This window comes from Choloepus didactylus, chromosome 2 (assembly GCF_015220235.1).
Source record: "Choloepus didactylus isolate mChoDid1 chromosome 2, mChoDid1.pri, whole genome shotgun sequence".
Classification (NCBI taxonomy): domain Eukaryota; kingdom Metazoa; phylum Chordata; class Mammalia; order Pilosa; family Megalonychidae; genus Choloepus; species Choloepus didactylus.
In genome coordinates, this window is record NC_051308.1 from 123,165,936 (window position 1) to 123,182,083 (window position 16,148).

The 16,148-nt window shown below is 44.2% G+C and overlaps 1 pseudogene; it reads left to right on the top strand.

Moving 5' to 3' along the window:
- Nucleotides 1–1,589: 1,589 nt before the first annotated feature.
- LOC119513191 overlaps nucleotides 1,590–16,148 on the top strand; it is a 28,680-nt pseudogene continuing 14,121 nt past the window's right edge.

A 16,148-nucleotide genomic window follows, 5' to 3' on the forward strand; every position in this document is an offset into this window, starting at 1 on the left:
TCATATGTTTGTGCATTCATCACCAGAATCAATTTTTGAACCTTTTCCTTACTCCAAAATAAAAATAAAAGCAAAAAAGAACACCCAAAACTTTCCATCCCCTCCATCCCACCCTATTTTTCATCTAATTTTTGTCCCCATTTTTCCACTCATCTGTCTACACACTGCATGAAGGGAGTGCGAGCCACAAGGTTTTCACAATCACACAGTCACACTGTGTAAGCTACATGGTTATACAATCATCTTCAAGAATCAAGGTCACTAAAAACTAAAAAGTGGTATCTACACAGCACATAAGAATACATTCTAGAGTGACCTCTCAACTCCATTTGAAATCTCTCAGCCACTGGACCCTTATTTTGTTTCATTTCTCTTCCCCGTTTTGGTCAAGAAGATCCTCTCAATCCCACAAAGCTGGGTCCAGGCTCATCTCCAGGAGTCATTTCTCACACTGTCAGGGGGATTTATACCCCTAGGTGTAACATCCCTTGTAGGGGGAAAGTAGTGAGTTCACCTGCCGAGTGGGCTTGGGGGGGGGGGGGGCACATCCGAGCAACATAGAGGCTCTCTGGGGGTGACTTCTAGGCACAATTATAAGTGGGCTTAGCCTCTCCTTTGCAACAACTAGCCTCACAAGGGAAAGCCCCCAGATCCAGGGTTCGGCCCACTAAATTCATGCACAACTGATTTTTTTTTTAAATGTAATTTTATTGAGATACATTCACACACCATACAATCAATCCTAAGTGTAAAATCAGTGGTTCACAGTATCATCACACATGTGTGTATTCATTACTATGATTATTTTTAGAATGTTTGCATTACTCAAGAAAAGGAAAGAAAAAGAAAAAGACCCTAAACATCCCATACACCTTGAACCTCCTGCTTATTGATCACTAGTATTGCAATCTACCCAGATTTAAGTCTTACAGTAGAGGTAGTTTAAATAAGACAGTGTAGTATTGTCAGAGATAAATATATAGACTAGTGGAACAGAACAAAACATCCAGAAGCAGATCAATACAAACACAGGCAACTGACTTTTTAAAAATTTGCAATATGGTTTTACAATCATTATTCAAAGATCAAGGCTGCTGGATTACAGCTCAACAACTTCAGGTATTTCCTCCTGGCTATTCTAAAACACTAGACACTATCAAGAAATATCTATATAATGAGTCGGCATTTGCAATCATTTGTTAAATCCAAATTGCTCAAATACACCTTCTCCTCTCTCATTTGATCTTTCTCTCATTGTTCAGGGATATCTGGGCAATGACCATTTTAACTTCTTGCTGCAAAGGGGGACAAATGATTTTTGACAGGTGCAAGAGCAATCCAATGGAGGAAGGAAAGCCTTTGCAACAAATGGTGCTGGAGCAAGCAGACATCTATCGGCAAAACAAACAAACGAACAAAAACAAAACAAAAAAAACAAAAAAGCAGAACCTCGGGCAGCCAGTGGTAGGATAGACCTGCCTCTCGGGTGGCGTGTTTCTAGGCTGCAGAGACTCTGCAGTCGGGGCTAGGAGGTGGGGGCGGACGCCCGGGGAGCACCGGCCGCGCTGCATGGCGGCCGCTGGGTCAGGATGAGCGCCTCAGCGAAGGTCGGGGGCCGGGTCCCGGCCACCCCCGGTCCTGGCCGCCATGCTGGCTCCCGGCTCTGCCGCGCGGGCCCTGCATGTGGAGCTCCCATCTCAGCGGAGCATTTCTGCTCAGAACATTGTTAATAAAAATGGCCATAGACTCCTTGATACCTACGTCATACTTCATTTGTGTAATACTGAAAAGATATATAAAGAATTTTATAGAAGTGAAGTGATTAAGAGTTCTTGAACCCAGTGTGGCAGAGTCTCGATTTTGGAATAATGCCACACCATCTTGATACATCTGCGTCTTGTTTCCTGGTGAGGATCTGGGGCGGAAAGGAGGATGTCTATCAGCTGATGACTGAATGGAAAGTCTGTTTGGATGGGCTGAAACGCTTGGGTCAGCAGATTCATGCCTGCAACCAAAATGAAACCGTTTTTGGGCTCGATGATGGCTACCATGATGCTCCCTTTGAACATAAGGGTTATTCAAATGCTCAGAATAGTCTTCCTCAGGTGGATCAGAACTGTTTTCACAAATATTATGATGTCTTATCTTTGCTACGAATAAAGAGAGTGAATGCCTACAGTTAACATTTTTGGTCCTTCAAAATGAAATAGACAGAAGAAAGCTTTGGGATGGAGGTGGCATTACTGCATAAGCAACAAGTTACTCTGCAGGACAAAGGAAGTGCATTTTCAACTGACTACCTCAAACTTCAACTCCAGAAGAAATCCCTAAATGAGTTGAGGAAAGAGTACACTGCAAAAAGAGAACTCGTTTTGAAGACTAATGGTCAGCTGACAATTCGATGCAGACAGTTACTATCTGAACTTTCCTGCATTTACCCTATCGATTTGAATGAACATAAGGATTACTTTGTATGCGGTGTCCAGTTGCCCAATTCTGAGGCTTCTAAGCAAAAGATGATGGGAGCATTGCTGTTGCCCTTGGTTACACTGCAAAAGTGCCCTTCAGATGTCCTATAGTACATAAGGAGTCTAGATCAGCAATCAAAGATAATATCAATGACAAGCTGACTGAAAAGGAGAGAGTTTCCACTATATCCAAAAGTAGGGGAGAAGTTGCAGTTTGATTATGGTGTCTATCTTCTGAACAAAAATATAGCACAGCTAAGATATCAACACAGACTAAGGACTCCAGACCTGAGGCAAACCCTTCCAGATCTGGAAAACTTCATGGAGCATGGAGTAATGGTCAGGTGTGACAGACATCACACCTCCAGTGCCATCCTTGTTCCAAAGAGACAAAGCTCCATATTTGGGGGTGCAGATGCGGGCTTCTTTGGGGGGATCCCCTCACCAGACAAAGGACCATCTTAGAGAATGAGAGAGTCCAGTACAAAACCCCTCCTCCTAGTTATAACTCAGCATCAGTCCACCCTGTGACCACCATCCCTTCCATGGGAGAGTCCAAGAGAAAGACAACGTCTCTGTCCTCCTTGGATATCTCCTTTGACTTCTCCATAGAAAACAAGGAAAAAGGAGTAGATTTGGGTGACAGCTTAAATGGAAGCCATGTGAGGGTGAACACTTGCCAAGAACAAGGAGAAGCTCTCTCTGGGCCTCCTGCCACAGTAAATGGCACTCTCCTACCCAGTGAGCAGGCTGGTGCCACGAATGTCCAGCTTCCAGGTGAATTCCACCCAGTCTCAGAAGCTGAACTCTGCTGCACCGTGGAGAAGGCAAAAGAAATCATTGGGCTGGAAGCCACAGGTTTCACCTCAGGCAATCAGCTAGAAGCCTTTAACTGCATCCCAGTGGACAGTGCCGTGGCAGTGGAGTGTGGTGAACAAGTTCTGGGAGAATCTGAAAGGTTCTCCTGAAGGATCTGTGAACTGAGTGAAAATGTATCCAGCTTCCACCAGCCACGCAGGAGTTCTGATGATGTGAGCACATATACTTGCTCAGTAGGATCAGGGCAGAGTTGCTGTCTAAAATGAGGATAAAGCTGCTTTACCCTTTGTAATAGTTATGGAACAAAATGAAATTTAATGGAGGATATTCCTCAGAAAAACCGACTGTGTGAATCAAGGAAGGACTCAGGATCATTGTATCAGTGGGCCAAACAAAGATTTTGCTCTCCAGGTTTGCTTTTCAGGCCTTACAGTTGTTTTAAGGCTAAAGTCACTCTGTAATTTGAAAGCTTGAGTCACCCTTACAGGTATCTGACTGCTTTTTATTTACACTTCTATGTTATCCTCAGAGGGAAGACGATAATATACAAATAATGTAATGAACTCGCCTTTAGTTTCTCATAAGCATTTGCCTTCACCATAGTTTATAAAATTCTGGGAAAGTTGAATATTCAGAAATAGATTTCCACCACTTACTGAAGGGTCTTTGGCCAGCCGTTAGGTTGATGAATAAGAAACACAGTAGCCTTCTTATACTTAGTCCTCTCTTTCCTTCCCTACCCCCTCCCACCCCCCACCCCACAGTCAACCTGAAAACCCCAGTGTTGCCCCATCTTCATAGTGGGTGGGTTATGCATCCTGAAAACTGAGGACATTAGATTCACTGGTTCTTTAACCAGTAGCCATGACCTTCCACCTCCTCTAATCAGCTGTACCCTTGATGCAGCCCTCAAAAATTAGATGGAAACCTTACCTGGTGGATCCCAGGGGTCCGTCAAGGACCCCAAAGTTACTGCAGTCAGATAGCATCCATTCCCTTTTGGAGTCTTAAGGATTTTATTTGGGCAGATGTTGTATTCAAAAACTATGTATGCTTTCTGGCAATGCACTCACCAGACAAAATCCCTGTGTGTAAATCCAAGTTAGTTTATTGAATTTCAGTCAGAAGGAAGGCATTGTAAATGATGAAATAGATGTAGAGAGTCAAGCTGTCTAGTGAGCAAACTGCAAGGCAGTTGAGATAGTTGAATTAAGAGACTAGATGAAGCATAGATACTACTGGCATGTGTGTAATTGCATAAATATGAAGTTATATTTTCGAAGTCCATTTGTCATTCCTGGAGCTCAGATTTCATTTGTTGTTGCTTTATGCTTCCTGTAACCAAGGATATCGCTGTTTGAGGAAAATTTATCCATATATCCATGTATTATATAAAAGAATAAAAATTGAGTTTACGTCAAAAAAAAAAAAAAACTAACTAAACCTCCACTTTAGTCTCACCCTTTATGAAAAAGATTCACTCAAAATGGATCACAGACTTACATATAAAACATAAAACTATGAAACTTTTAGAAAAAAATAGGAGAAAATCTTCAAGATCAAGGGCTAGGCAAAGAGTTTAAATTTAACATCAAAACCTAACCCATAAAAGGAAACATTGATAAACTGAACTTAATAAAAGTTAAAAACTTTTGCTCTGCAAAAGCCCCTATTAATAGGATGAAAGGACAAGCTACAGAGAAAGGGAAAATACGACATAACCAACAAATGACTAAAATCTAGTTACTCTCAAAACTCAGCAGCAGACTGTCAGACAATCTAATTAGAAGATGGGTAAAAGACATGAGGAGACATTTCAACAAAGAAGATATGCATATGGCAAATAAGCACATGAAAAGTTGTTCAGTATTATCAGCCATTGGGAAAATGAAAATTAAAACCATAATGAGGTATCAACACACAGCTCCCAGAATGGCTAAAACAAACAAACAAACAAACAAAAATAGTGGGACTACTAAATGCTGGCAAGGATGTAGAGAAACTGCATCGCTTATGCATTGCTAGTGGGAATGTAAAATGGTACAGCCACTCTGAAAACAGTTAGTCAGTTTCTTTAAAAACTAAACATGCAACTATCATAAGACCCAACAATTGCACCCCTAGATATTTATCCCAGAGAAATGAAGGCTAATGTTCACACAGAAAGCTGTACACTAATGTCTATAGCAGCTTTACTCATAATAACCAAAACCTAAAAACAACTCAGATGTCCTTCAGTGGGTAAATGGTTCAACTAACTGTGGTACATCCATACCACAGAATACCACTCAGCGATAAAAAGGAATAACTTAGTGATACACACTCTTAGATGCATCTTCAAAGAATTATGCTCAGTGAAAAAAGCCCATCCCCAAAGATAACATACTGCATGATTCCATTTGTATAACATTTTTGAAATGACAAAATTTTAGAAATGGAAACCTAGTGGTTGCCTGGGTTTAAGGAAGGGGTGGGGTTGGAAAGGATGCGGGTGTGGGAATAAAAGGGCAATATAAGGAATCCTTGTGTTGTTGGAAATGTTCTGTATCTTGATTCTATCAACATCAACATTCCTGTTGTGGTATTGTTCAATAGTTTTGCAAGATATTATCGCTAGGGGAAACTGGGTGTTGGGGATTGAATCATGTCCCCCACAAATGACATGTTCAGGCCCCGTGGACTTGAACCTATTTGTAAATAGGACCTATGTAGATGCTATTATTAGTTATGGTGTGCCCAAGCTGAATGAGGGCAGGTCTTAATCCAATATGGCTGAAATCCTTATAAGCAAAGCAAGTTGGACACAGAAGTGAAGCCAGAAGTAGCAGAAGCCATGCCATGGAGGATTTCTATCACCAGAACTCTACAGACTTTGAGGAAAGCAGGCCTTGCCAACACATTGATTTTGGATTTGTAGCCCCCAAAAATGTAAGCCAATAAATTCCTGTTGCTTAAGCCAATCAGTATGTGGTGTTTATGATAGCAACCATGGCAAAACTAGGACACTGGGTAAAGGGTATGTGGGATCTCTCTGTTTTATTCTTTACAATTGCATTTGAGTCTTCATTTATCTCAAAATAAAAAGCTCAAAGTAAAAAAAAGTTTACATACTGTATCACTCCATTTACAGGGCATTCTTCAAGAGACAAAACTGTGGAGATGGAAAACAGAACAGTGGTTGTCAGGGCTTAAGATCAAGGGTTAGAAGTGGATGAGGACGTGAATATTCCTGTTTCGATTCCTGCTTGTGGTAATGTTTACACAAATCTGTACAGTGTTAAAATTCCTATACCAAAAAAGGCAATTTTAATGTATAATCATTGAAAAAATAAAGAAAATTATTAACACATGCAGCTCATTTGTTTTTTTACAAAGTTTGGGCAAGTTTGGTTGGATAGTAGCAATGGTTTATATCTGCTTAACTCCTTATAGGTTTAGAAGATGTTCAGTATAGTACAGTGTGAAGAAAATAAAATTTGAAGTCGGGAGGTCTTGTCAAAGAAAAAGCTGCACTGGGCAATGTATAACAGGCAAAGGTGACTTTATTCATGGCTACCATGCAGGGGAGAGAGAGTAGAACTCAACTCCTTTGAAACAAAGGGCAGGCTTTTTAGGGCTGGGAGTGGGTTGATGATGGGGTGCAGGGGCGGTTTGATCACAGGGATGAGTGAGTAATTTCCTGAGGTTGCTATCAGAACCACTTAGCTCTGAACGGTGTGGTGGAGTGAATTATGTCCCCCAACAAAAGGCATGTTCTTCATCTTAATCCACGTTACTGTGAGTTTGCACCCATTTGTCAATAGGACCTTATGAAGATGTTAAGATGTGGTCAACTGAATCAGGGTGGGCCTTATCCATGTTACTGCAGGACTTACAAGGAGGGGGGAGAAGCCTGAAGTCAAGGGAACCTGGAAGAGCAGGCACAAGGAAAGAGACTGTCTTGTAACAGGAGGCAGATGCAAACCAAGGACCCCCAGGGATGGTGGCAAGCCAACACCAGATTGCTACAGACTTTGGAGAGAAAACATGACTTGCTGGTGCCTTGATTTTGGACTCCAAGCTCTCCAAACCGTAAGCCAATAAATTCCTATTGTTAAGCCAACCCAACTAAGACAGAATATTTTCCTTTGTGGTAACTAGGCCACCTGGAGTCTGGAAGGGCCTGGAAGGAGGAAGAGGGAGACAAGGAACTAACTGGTTAGGAGCCTCTCAGGCATCTGGATTGCATAAGGCCAGGGTGAGAGGGAAGTCAGGGGCCTGGAGTCAGGTGCAGATTGTCTAAGGTTTGGTCAAGCTAAAGGGAAGTAAGGCCATTGTGGTCAGTCTGGTGTTATATCTGAGCACCACCATTTTTTTTTTAACATTTTTTATTGTGAAATATAATATATATATAGAAATGTGATAATTTTCCAAGTATGGTTTAACAAGTAGTTATAGAGCAAATTTCAAACTATGTTACTGGTTATAGTTCCACAATTTCACTTATTTCCTTCTAGCTGTTCTAATACACTAGAGACTAAAAAAAATCTATATAATGATTCAGTAGTCATAATCCTTTGTTAAATCCTATCTTGCCTGTTGCTACTCTTCCCTCTCGTTTGTTCACTGACTCAATCTTCAGGGATATCTGGGGTTTACCACACTAACTTGTTCATATTGAAAAAGGGTGTCGACATTATGGGGAAGGGGATGCAGCTGGTTGATGTTCTTGAAGAGGCTGTGGCCTCTGGGCTTGGGGACTTATCTGGGATAGGAACAATCTGTAGGTTTTAAGTTTCTGAAAACTAAACTTTGTGAGTGATAGCACCACCATTTACTAGGTGTGTGATGTTGCCAGTCCTCAGGGTTATTTTGAGGCTTACATTGAATGAGAGATCCTAGAGTTATTGTTTGAGGCCTGCAAATGCCTAAGGATGCCACACATTTTTAAATAAAATAAATTGTACTCTTCGAACATAGTTGTATGACTAGTTTAAAAATGCATTTAAACACTATTGTGATCATAAAAAATAGAAATAATTAATTAGCTTTATGTTTTTATGTATTTTCCTAATCCATGGAAACTAAAAGAAAATTACTTTCATTGGAGGCTTAAATTTTTCAATTATAAAATATAAAGGATCTTTGCACTTGAAAATACTGTAAACCAGTAAGATAACGTCTGGCTCACTGAGTAGGTGAGTAGGTAACTATAATTGGTGGTCGTCTTCACAGTGTCAAGTAGTAGCGTTTCACTTGTGTTATTTTATTTGATCTTCACAATACCCTGTGAAGGGATATGGGCAGAGATCATAAACCCTATTTTAGGGTGAAACATGAAGGGTTAGTGAGGGTGTTTCCTTTTCCTTCTTCTGTAGTTGGAAATTGCCGTACCTGGGAGTGGAACCTGGGTCTTCTGACTTGGAAAGACTGGCCCAAGAAGCCAGGGAAGGTGGTCATCTTTGTTCACGGGATGTTGTTTTTACTTCTAGAGGGGGAGGCGCTTCACAGGTAACTGATCCCTCAGAATCTGGTACTGTGGTTAGGCAGGACAGCAGGCAACATCCGGGGCTGCTTCCTGTGCCTTTGACTTCTGCAAGTCAGGCAGGACTGGGAGTCACCCTAGTGAGAGAGAAGCCCATCCTTGTAAGGAGCCCACCTCCCTCGAGCTTCTCTGGGAGGTGGACTAGGCCCTTGGGAGAGGGAATGTGGGGGGCTGCTATGACAGCCAGACCCCTGGAGCAGCTTAGTCCTGCCTATTGAAAATGACTCTGCTCTGGGGGCTGGACCCCTGCATACGAATGATGGCTTGATTGCTAACCCCATCACCTCTCTGGTGAAATAGGGGGGCTGGACTTGATCCCAGAGCCCTTCCAAGCCCTCTATCTGAAATTCTGAGACCCAAAGTCCACTGAGGCCTGCAGCAGTCCCCAAGGGCAGGGCTGGGTGGGCCACCCACTCTGTGTTCAGAGAGCAAAGAGAAGGCGCAGCCTGGGGGATGAGGGTAGCAGACAGAATGCCATGTCATCTGATCCACAGCTGATTAATCCTTTGAAATTGCCCTCTGGGGACATGTCCGTGAAGGGTGTCACTAAGGTGGGGGAAGAATGCGGCCTGTTGTCTGGGCCCAGGAGGACACAAAGGCCTATCTGTGTGCACGTGGGCACCCCCAATCCAGGCCGGATCAGCTGCTCTTGTTTCCTACTTCACCATCACAATGTGACTACACAGTCACAGTCTGCCCTTCTACCCCCGCTCCAGGAGAGCTGGGCAACGGGATGTCTGCCCGCTGGGTACCCGCTGAGCACAGCCAGTAACACCAGCTTCCAAGCTCAGTTGGCTCCCAGCGAGTCTAGAATTTCAGCAGCCTGCTTCTCCCCTGCCCTCATCTACTGCCCTCTCTTGTCTCCCCTTTCTCTCACCCTCCCTGGCACACGTGTGAGTAGCAGATCCTGGATCACCAGGGAGCCAAGCCTGGAAGCTGGAGAGATTACCAGCTGGGTGGTGGCCAGCCATGGCACAGGGTCACTCCAGAGCAGCTGCCCTGGCCTACCACCCTGATCCCTGGGAAGCCAGATGAGGAAGTTCCCTCCCGGGTGGAGCATCTGCCAGTGCCCAGCAAGGCACACGTGTGGCATGGAATCAGAAGGCCTGGGGCTTGGCTATGGACTCCTGCATTCCTGGGTTGCAAGAGTAGCATAGACCTGGTCCTTAACTTTTGTGGGTCTTGGTTTCCTTATTTTCATAAATAGATAGTAATTCCTTCCTACCTTAAGCGTTGTTGAGAGCTTTCCATGGGCATGCAAACAGTGCTTTGCACAGGGCCAACACAGCCTAAGTAATGTAGCGTGCACACACACACACACACACACACACACCAGCCGTCATTCATTCGTTCATCAATTATTGAGAGCTTTTATTGAATGTAGGCACTTTTCTAGGGATCTGGGACAAATCAGTGAACAAAACAGACAAAAATCCCTACCCTTGTAGAATGCAACTTCCACTCATGGGAAAAAAACAAGAAACAGTAAATGTAATAAAGAATGAGCGTATGCAGCATATTAGAAGGAGGTAAGGGCATCGGGAAAGCAGGGCAGGTTGAGGGGAATCAGGAGGTGAGCATGGGGGAGGGCTGCAATCTTTAATAAGGTGGTCAGGAAAGGCCTCACTGAGAAGTCTTTATGTAAACACTTGAAGGAGGTGAGGGAGTTAAGCAGGTAGACTGCTGGGGCATGAATTTCCAGGCAGAGGAAGCAGCCCATGCAAAACCTCTGAGGTGGAAGTGAGCCCGGTGTATCTGTGGACCAGAAGGAGGCCAGTCATACTGAGGAGAGTGAATGAAGGAGTGAATGGGGGTTTGGGGGGTGAGGTCAGGGATGTAAAGGTGGCTGGATTGTATAGAGCCTCGTAAGCCACTGTAAAGGCCTAAGCTTTTTCTCTAAGTGACTTGGGAGCCATTTGAGAGTCCTGAGCATGACATGCTCTGACTTACATTTTAGAGGAATTTTCCATAGTGTTCATGAGGAAGGGTGGCTCGTGTGCCTCCTGGGTTACATACCTGGCTGCTGCTTCCACTTCCTCCGTAGGCCAAAGTCCCCCTTGTCACTACTGTCTGTGAGCAGCTCTCGGACACAGCACCCGTGATGGAAGCTGCCCCTTCTCACAGGGGGCAGGAGAGGGTGAACGTGGGCAGCTCCCTGTCCCGCACCACCTCGTCATTCTCCATGAAATGGCCATTCACAGTTCTGTGAGTGTATCAGCAGTACTGAGGTGCTAGAGAAACCCAAAGGAATTGCAGTAGTTGAGAAAAAATTAAAAAGCAGCAAAGAAGTGAAATCCTCCTCAAGAGGCCCACAGGGACATCCCCAGCTCCTTTCCTTCCTCCATTTGGGTCTGCACCTGCTAGGGAGGGCACCTCCTTCTCACCTCCCCAGGTAGTTTCCTCTCTCCCTGGAGGAAGCCCGCCCCCTGGGAGTGGGCCAAGTCCCTGGACCCACGCCCTCCCCTCAGCACCGTATTCCCCCAAGACTGAGTTATTGATCTCGAATGATGCCCTGGCCGTGGCTTTTACTCTCTCTTTCAGGTCCACAGTGAAGCTGCAGCTGTGCCTGCAGCTGGACATCAGTTGGCAAACACACACACAAACCCACACCTACACACTGATTGCCTTAGAAGCAACCATCATTCTCAGAGGAAAAAAAAAACTTAAGCCCATGTGGAGGAAGAGGTATATTTCCCTTACTGTTTCATAATTTGCAAACCCATTATTTCCCACAATCTGTGTCAGGGAGAGTCTCTGTATCTGGTTGGAAGGGGGTCTTAGGATGGACATTTACACAGCAAACACATGTAGATTGAATGTCACATATTGGTAAAAAAAAAAAAAATAGTTTCCTGAAGTGGCTTAGATTCACGGTTCACATTTGTTGAGGAAACATCAATTAATTGTATTGTTATTTGGAGCAATTTTGGTGGAGCTAATGGAGATTAGGGAAACCAAAATCTCTTCTGCCACTGGTTTTAGTTGCTCAGGTTGTTTTTGTCCGTCTCTTGTCTCCTCACCCCTATTTTCATTTTGGCCTACAAAATGAGTTCTTCCTTGTCCTTCTGGTGGAGTTTCTTGAAGCTGTTCTCTTCTTTTTCCTCTGATGTTGCCATGTGAGAATGTGAGGACAAGCTGTGGGATGAATTGGTCTCCAAGGCCCTCCCTTCCTATGGGCTTCGGTTACCTGGGAGGTGCAGGGCAGGAGAAGGGAAGGCAGGGAACAAGCCAGGGTTTATGCTTTATTTTCCTAGATCTCTTTTTGTGGGTTTGGAAAAGGTGCATCTTTCCAAGAGCTGGTCCCAGACATATGGCACTCCTCCTCCTGCCATCCTCCCAGGCCTCTGTCATCAGTGCACGCTTAGCTCAAGTCCTCAGGGCCATATAATAAAATAACACAGGGCAATGTGGTAGAGGGGATGCCTCGGGCTACCCTGTGTGTCAAGCCACACAGAGCTTCTGGAAACAGGGCCTGTTTTCTACCTGGTAATGTCCATGGGGTGGATATTTCAGGAGGAAAGTATTAGGCCACTGTGTTAGTTCAGGTCCTCTGAGAAGCAAATGAAGAGACAGAATTAAACGTGCAAAATTTTATTCGGGGATACAGCTGTGTGACATAAAGTAGGCAGGAAGTCAGATAAGGCTGAGTGGGCTATGAGACTCTGCCTAGCTGACTGGAGTGAAGGAAGATCGAACGGACACATCCTACATTGCCAGGTATCTAAGGAAGGTTTGGCAAGGCCTTCAGGGGGTTCTCAAGCCAAAATCAACTGTCAAAGGAGCCCTGGTCTCCCAGGAATGAGTGTGACTTAGTGTCTCACTTAGCACGGGCTGCTACGACAAAACCACACCGGTTGGCTTAAACAATGGGAATTTGTTGGCTCACAGTTTTGGAGGCTAGCATGGTATCAGTTAAGCCATGTATGGTGCTTTGAAGCTATATGTGCCCCAGAAAAGATCATGTTCTTTTAATCCATTCCTGTGGGTGTAGACCTGCTGTGGGTGGGACCTTTTGATTAGGTTATTTCAGTTGATGCATGCCCCAGGTGGGTCTTAATCTTCTTACTGGAGACCTTTGTAAGAGGATAAAACACAGAAAGAAGACACAGAAAAAAGCCACAGAGAAGCTAATAGAGTCAGTGAGGCTGAGAGACAGGGACACACACAGAAGTTCAGAGAAGAAGCCACTGAAGCCAGAAGCTGGAAGCAAGGAAACCTAGGAGAGAAGGGAGAGATCAGCAGACGCTGCTGTGTGATGGAGGAGCTGAGGATCACTGGTAGCTGGTCTTGGGGGAGAAGGTATCATCTTGTTGATGCCTTAATCTGGACATTTTCTCAGCCTCAGAATTATAAACTTGTAAATTAATAAACCCCCACTGTAAAAGCCAATCCATTTCTGGTATGCTGCATTTCATCAGTTTTAGTAAACTAAAACACCATGCTTTTAAGTTTGTAGTGTTCTGGTGCTGGCAATCCTCCATCACATGATAATCTCTCTCTCCCTGACTTCTCCTACTTCTGACTTCTGGCTTCTACCCCTTGACTGCATCTGAATTTCCTTTGCACATAAGGACTCCAGTCATGTGGACTAAAGCCCATCCTGAGTCCATCTGACTTCATCTAAAGAGGATCTCAAAGATCCTCTTCACAAATGAGTCCACAGCTTGACTAATAATAACATCTTCAAAGGTTCCATTTGCAAATGGGTTCATTCCAAGAGGACTGGGGTTAGGATATGAACATGTCTTTATGGGGACATGATTTAATCCCAAACACTGAGTATCCCTGCTGTGACCAGTCACCCCTGAATGTGAACTTGGTGCGAACTCAGCCCTGGGTTTCACAGCACTGCAGCTGGGACCCTGGTCAATTATGATCCTAGGAGTTGGATATCTGAGGTACATTTTTGGGGCCACCATAGCCATAGGCATAGCCTCTTCAAGTCATCCATGGCCCTGCTTTCTTTGGAAACACCCAGGTCCCTCCCAGAGGCTCCATGCCAAGTTGGTTTGAGTGTCAAACTCAAGTGTTAGGTTCACCAGCTGTTCTAGTTTGCTAATGCTGCCGGAATGCAAAACACCAGAGATGGATTGGCTTTTATAAAAGGGGGTTTATTTGGTTACACAGTTACAGTCTTAAGACCATAAAGTGTCCAAGGTAACATATCAGCAATCAGGTACCTTCACTGGAGGATGGCCAATGGTGTCCAGAAAACCTCTGTTAGTTGGGAAGGCACATGGCTGGTGTCTGCTCCAAAGTTCTGGTTTCAAAATGGCTTTCTCCCAGGACGTTCCTCTCTAGGCTGCAGCTCCTCAAAAATTTCACTCTTAGTTGCACTTGGGATATTTGTCCTCTCTCAGCTTCTCGAGAGCAATAGTCTGTTTTCAATGGCCCTCTGCAAACTGTCTCTCATCTGCAGCTCTTGTGCTTTCTTCAAAGTGTCCCTCTTGGCTGTAGCTCCTCTTCAAAACATCACTCACAGCTGCACTGAGTTCCCTCTGCCCGTCAGCTCATTTATATGGCTCCACTGATCAAGGCCCACCCAATGGGCAGGCCAACACTCCATGGAAATTATCCAATCAGAGTCATAACCCACAGCTGGGTGGGGTGCATCTCCAAAGAAACACTCAAAGAAATCTAATCAAAACTGATAATGTCTGCCCACACAAGATTACATCAAAGATAATGCCGTTTGGGGGACACAATATATTCAAACTGGCACTCCAGCTATTCAGAGTTCTCACTGGGGCCAAACACACAGCATGGTTGATTCTCAAATGCAGCTGCTTATTCCCCCTTGAGCACAGATTCACCAGGAATGTTTGTTTAAAGTCCAGATCTCTGGACTCCATTGCAGGACTACCCAAAGAGAATCTCTGAGGGATGGCCTAGGAATCTGCATTTAACAAATATTCCCCCACCCACCCAATGCCACACACACTCATGTGATTCTTACATCCTCTAGATTTTGAGAATCACTTCCTTAGATCATGAGTAAGGTGACCCCAGGTCCTTCATTTTTTGGTAAGTCCCAATTTCAAATACTTTGCACTGTAGCCTCTGGGAATACGCCTGCATATTAGGAAGGATGCATGAGGAGCACAGACTTCTGAACTGAGGAGAGCTCTGGGAGATCTGTGCTTTCCCACCTACCCAAGCACAGGGGCCTACACATCATCTTTCCTAAACAAAGTGCCAGGTGTAGAGTTTCTTGGGACTCCCAAGCTAAGGAATTTCAGTTTCTTGCTTTCTGTCTTCCTACACTGGACAATGCTATACCTCTGATACTGGGGATAGTCCCTTCCTACTGGGGACCCTGAAACTCTCAACAGGTTTCTTCTAATTACTCAGCAGAAAGGTACAATTTGGGTAACCTCCCTTTCATCACCCTCATAACTACCAGGCTTCCATGAGCTCTCCCCACCCCCATTCCTTCCTTCCACCTGCACCTGGCAGGTCAGTGTGCATCCTAGAACCCCACTCCTTCCGACTGTGAGCACTCAGAACATTTATGTCCTTGTTGGTTTCCTTATCTCTTCCCTTCCAGAACTTAGAAGCCCTTTACTGCCTTTGAGTTTATTCCAACTAGGTTGCTTGGTCCTGCCCTGTGCCCAGCTAAACCCAGCGCACTCATTCTCTGGATGGGTATTTGTAGGAGGATCAATTCTAAAAATCAATCCATCACCAATAACACCCAGTGCTGGTGATGGTTCTGAAAATCTTGACCCTTGTGACTGGTTGTGGTGTATGTTGCCATAATTCTTCGAGAAATTAATTTGGCACTATGTATGATGTATGAAGAAATGTAAGGGTGTTTATTCTCTTTGATTTGGGAATCTGGCTTTGGTAAATTTAGCTAAAGAAAATTAGCCCGAATATTAAAACAATTCAAATAAATGAGGTTGGACATCACAGAACTTTATAATGTAGAAAAACTGGAAATAATAACAATTACTAATTTATTAAGTGCTTACTATGTACCAGACACCATGTAGTTCTTTGTGTTTATTTTTCGTCCAGTCTTCACTACATCTTCACAAGACTGTAAGAGTTATTATCTGGTAGAAACTGCAATTACCTCCATAAAACTTCTGACATTTTCTCCAGATCACGTGGTAGGTGAAAGGTTTTCTATAGTTAGGACTGGTGGCCCTGGGGACCGTCCTACAACTCTGGCCAGGGGAAGGGGAGAAGTGCTAGGTGGGAGATGGAGAAAGGTGTGAAGAAGGAAAGTGCCGAGAATGCCTTGGCTTGTATTTGGTTTGGGCCACAATGTGTTTTTTGGCTTTGAGTTAGTTGAGTCTTTTAATTTTTTTGGTAGGAGTGGGAAAATGATT